The sequence below is a fragment of the Otolemur garnettii genome, unplaced genomic scaffold (genome assembly GCF_000181295.1).
Source record: "Otolemur garnettii isolate 467f Iridium unplaced genomic scaffold, OtoGar3 scaffold00086, whole genome shotgun sequence".
Classification (NCBI taxonomy): domain Eukaryota; kingdom Metazoa; phylum Chordata; class Mammalia; order Primates; family Galagidae; genus Otolemur; species Otolemur garnettii.
Window position 1 is genome coordinate 5,635,998 of NW_003852481.1, and position 5,305 is coordinate 5,641,302.

Consider the following 5,305-nt stretch of genomic DNA (forward strand, 5'->3'; position numbering starts at 1 on the left):
AAAAAAAAAAAAAAAAAAGACTGCTAACCTTTCCAACCCCTGCTAAACAAGGAGCCACTCACAAAAGCCCTGGTACTTTTTCAGTTTTTCTTCTGGCAGCTACTCCATGTTGATCCAATTTACTTGTGCAGTAGAAACCTAAAATAGCCTTAAGGATATGACTCAAAAAAAAAAAAAAAAAAGACAAGTAGCAGCAGCTGCGGATACAACCAAATTCCCCGGAGAGACGACTCCACCATTTACGTGAATGAGGGAAAAGTTAGAATTAACGTGAGGAAAATGCCCACTTCAGTTCATCAGCTAGTTCAAAATGTTTTTAAAGGATTAAAAGTGTTTCCAAGGTAGCTGGTGTTTGATGGTGGAGAGGTGTTTAAACTGGGACTTACAAGCAAAAAAGTAAAGAACTCATCAGTATTTACAAAGTTTGACAGATTTTCATCTCCTTTTTTCCCATGCACTGAGTCAGACATTCCAACCACCCAGAAGGGTAGAAAAGGAAAAGGAAATCTCCTTCTTCTTTCTGCTCTACTTCCATCTCCCAGGGGTCACCACTATTAATAGTTTCTGATGTATCTTTCCAGAAATTGTCTATGCACATGAATATACTTTCTTCATACCATACATAATGTCCTAAATCTTAACCTTTTTCTCACTTTAGATACACTAAAACAAATTTTTTTTTTCATTTCTTTGAATACATGCCCCAACCAAATAACAAGAAATGAGGCTGGGGCGGCACCTGTGGCTCAAAAGGGTAGGGCACCGGTCCCATATGCTGGAGGTCCCATATGCTGGAGGCGGCAGGTTCAAACCCAGCCCCGGCAAAAAAAAAAAAAAAAGAAAGAAATGATGCTGCAAGGCCATTATCATGCACCTCCAAAAACAAAGGAAAATACCATTTTTAGCAATATAATGCTAGGGTTAATTAAGAATCCAAGGCTCGGCGCCTGTGGCTCAAGTGGCTAAGGCGCCAGCCACATGCACCTAAGGTGGTGGGTTCGAATCCAGCCTGGGCCCACCAAACAACAATGGCGGCTACAACCAAAAAATAGCCGGGCGTTGTGGGCACCTGTGGTCCCAGCTACTTGGGAGGCTGAGGCAGGAGACTCACTTGAGCCCAGGAGTTGGAGGTTGCTGTGAGCTGTGATGCCACCACACTCTACCCAGGGGGACAGCTTGAGGCTCTGTCTCAAAAAAAAAAAAAAAAATTAAGAATCCAAGAAAATACTGGAGAAAGATATTACAAATCAAATTGACATGGTTATAGGTTTAGAAATATAGCAAGAGTAAAACTTTAAGTTATTATCAAGCGGATCTCAGTATAGTTTCTGGTTTTGGTAAGAAACAGAGATTAGAGAGGTGATACAGGATTGGATTATGAAGACTTCTAAAAGTAAATGTCGGGATGAGTTTAGACTTGACCTGATGAACAATGGATAATCACTACAGGCTCCCCAGCAGGCAAGAGAGATGAAGGGGAAAAAGGTATTTTAAGTGGATTAATCTAGCACATGTGAACAAAGGGGATTGGGACTAGGGAAGGAGCTTAAACATGAGTTCCCAGCTGCTGAGTAAACCAGCTGTGATGAGAGAGGCAGGACGCTGGTAGGGGACAAGGAAAGAGAGGACAGACTCTTAACAGCTCAAAGAATGACGAGATAAAGCTTCAGCCAATATTTGCACACGGTTGTCTGACACTGCTATTGCCAATGACAAAGGAAACCAGCTAGAAAATCAAATGATGTAACATACCACACAAATAGAATGAAAGGAGGGAAACATGATCATTTTGACTGATGAATAAAAACATTTAACAAAATCCAACATGCAGGCTCGGCGCCTGTAGCTCAAGTGGTTGAGGCGCCAGGCACATACACCAGAGCTGGTGGGTTGGAATCCAGCCCGGGCCCGTCAAACAATAATGACAACTACACCAGAAAATAGCCAAGCACTGTGGCAGACACCTGTAGTCCAGCTGCTTGGGAGGCTGAGGCAAGAGAATCGCTTAAGCCCAGGAGTTGGAGGTAGCTGTGAGCTATGATGCCACCACACTCTACCCAGGGCAACAGCTTGAGGGTCTGTCTCAAAGAAAAAAAAAATCCAAGATGCATTCATAATAAAAATAATCAGAACACTAGGAATAGAAAGGACTTACCTAATCACGACAAAGGCCCTTTATTAAAATAACCCCACAGCTATCATATTCAATAGTAAAAGACTGAAAGCCTTCCCCCTAAAATCAGGAACAAGGCTCAGCGGCTATAGCTCAAGCGGCTAAGGCACCAGCCACATACACCAGAGCTGCCGGATTTAAATCCAGCCCAGGCCTGCCAAACAACAATGACAACTATAACCAAAAATAGCCAGGTGTTGTGGCGGGCACCTGTAGTCCCAGCTACTTGGGAGGCTGAGGCAAGAGGATCGCTTAAGCCCAAGAGTTTGAGGTTGCTGTGAGCTGTGATGCCACAGCACTCTACCCAGGGGGATAGCTTTAGGCTCTGTCTCAAAAACAAAAATAAATAAATAAAATAACACCAGGAACAAGATAAAGATGCCCGCTTTCACCACTAGTATTTAACACTGTACTAGAAGATCTAGTTAGAGCAATTAGGCAATAATAAAAAATAAAATACCCTGAAAAGAGATTTTAAAAAACGAAATGTATCCAACTTGGAAAGGAAAAAGTAAAATGATCTCTATTCACAGATAACATGATCACAGCCGGGCAGCGGCTCACGCCTGCAATCCTAGCACTCTGGGAGGCTGAGGTTGGAGGACTGCTTGAGCTGAAGAGGTAGAGACCAGCCAGAACAAGAGTGAGACCCCTTCTCTACTGAAAATATGAAAATTAGCTGGGTGTTGTGGTGGATGCCTGTAGTCCTAGCTACTTGGGAGACTTGAGCACAGAAGTTTGAGGTTGTTGTGAACGAGGCTGACACGATGGCACTCGCCCTAGGCAGATGAGACTCTGTCTCAAAAAGAAAAAAGGAAGGAAGAAAAAGGGAGAAAACAGATAACATGATCCTATATATATAAATTCACAAGAATCCACAAAAAAGCTACAATAGCTAAATAAACAAATTCAGCAAAGTTGCAGGGTAAAGATCAAAATACAAAAATCACTTGTGTTTCTACATAGCAGCAACCCAAAAAGGAAATAAAGAAAACGATTACATTTAAAACACCATCCAAAAGAATAAAATACCTAGGAATAAATTTAACCAAGGAGGTGAAAAACGTGTACACGGAAAACTAGAAAACATTGGCGAAAGCGACTAAAGATCATCCCAGTAAGTTCAAAGACGTCCAGGTTCGTGGACTGGGAGACTGTACTGGTCAGAGTTCTTCAGAAACAGAATTGATGGGAGATAAAGACAGCAAGATTCATTATAAAGAACAGGCTCACGTGACCATGGAGGCTGAGAAGTCCCAAGGCCTACAGTTAGCAAGCTGGAACCACTGGTGCAATTCCAGTCGGAGTCTGAAGCCTGAGAGAACCAGGAGAGTAGATGGTGTTGGTTTAGTCTATGTGTCAAGCCGAGAACCAGCACAACTCATAGCGTAAGTTCCAGTGTGAGGGCAGAAGACTCACGTCACAGCTCAAACAGTCAGACAGGTTAAGTTTCGTCATGCTCAGTCTTTTTGTTCTATTCGGGTCTTCAACAGATTAGAGGCCACCACATTCGGGAGGTCACTTTCCTTTACGCGGTCTACTGACTCAACATTGGTCTCATCCAGGAACACTTTCACAGACATACCTAGAATGATGTTTTTGGGCCACAAGGTGCCAAATGACTGGGCACCCTGTGGCCCAATTAAAAAGACTTACTGTCTTTAAGATGGTACTACTGTCCACAGCAATCTACCAGTTCAGTGCAATCCTATCAAAATTCCAATGGCCCTTTTTGCAGAAATGGAAAAGGTGATTGTCAAATTCACACAGAACTTCAAAGGATCCCAAAAAGCCAAAAGAATGTCGAAAAGAAGAGCAAAGTCAGAGGCTTCACACTCCTGATTTCAAAACTTACTATAAATCTACAGAAATCATACAGTGTAGTACCAACAAAGATAGATACCTAGACTAATGGAATCGAGAATCTGGAAATAAACTCATACATCTATAGGGTGAACTGATTTTCAACAAATGTGCCAAGACCATTTGATGGGGAAAAATTTGTCTCCAACAAATTTCTAGCACAACTGGACGTCCACAAGCAGAAAAATGTCACTAGACCCTCTACCTCATACAAAAATTAAGTAAAAAGTCAGTGTGGCAGCTCATGTCTGTAATCCCAGCATTTTGGGAAGCCAAGGCAAGAGGACATAGGAAGACTTCATCTCTGCAAAAACTTTAAAAATGAGCTGGATGTGGTGGCACACACCTGTAGTCCTAGATTCTGGGAAGGCTGAGACAGAAGGATCCCCTCAACCCAGGAATTCGAGATTACAGTGAGCTATCCTTGAGCCACTATACTCCAGGCCAGGTGACAGAGTTAGATGCTACCTCAAAGACAAACAAAAAAGAACATTATTATAGCTCATCTTATATGTAGCTTATCAATTATATGTCAATAAAGTTGTTAGAAAAAAATTGACTCAAAATAGATCAGTGTCCTAAACGTAAGAGCTAAAACTATTAAACTCTTTGGTTTTTTTTGGGGGGGGGTAGCTCTGAAAAGAGCCTTTGGGTTATCCACAAACTGACCAAAATCGAGGTTTGCATCTACGCCCTTTCTCCACGGATATGGCGCACGAGCTGCATGTCTTTGGGCATGACAGTCACTCTCAGCGTGGATGGCTCACAGGTCAGTGTCCTCAAACAGGCCTGCCAGGTAGGCCGAGCAAGCCTCTTGCAAGGCAGATCCGTCTTGAAGTCCCGCACGATCTCATGCACCAAGCGCAGAAAAGGCAGCTCGCAGATCAGGAGCTCAGCTGACTTCTTACAACCACGGATCTCGCGCACTCACACAGGGCCGCAGAGCCACAGTGCCTGGCCGACAAAACACCGCCGGTGGCCGGGGCGCTCTTCCAGCTGCCTTGGTCGCCAGCTGCTTCCAAGGTGCTTTACCACCAGTGGATTTGCGAACTGTCTGCTCAGTTGGAGCCATGGTAAAAAAAAAAGGGAAAGGTGCACCCACTAGACACGGGTCTTAAACTCTTTAAAGAAAACGTGGGGCTCGCCAAAACAATGACGGCTGCAACCAAAAAATAGCCGGGCGCTGTGGCAGGCACCTGTGGTCCCAGCTACTTGGGAGGCTGAGGCAAGAGACTCGCTTGAGCCCAGGAGTTGGAGGTTGCTGTGAGC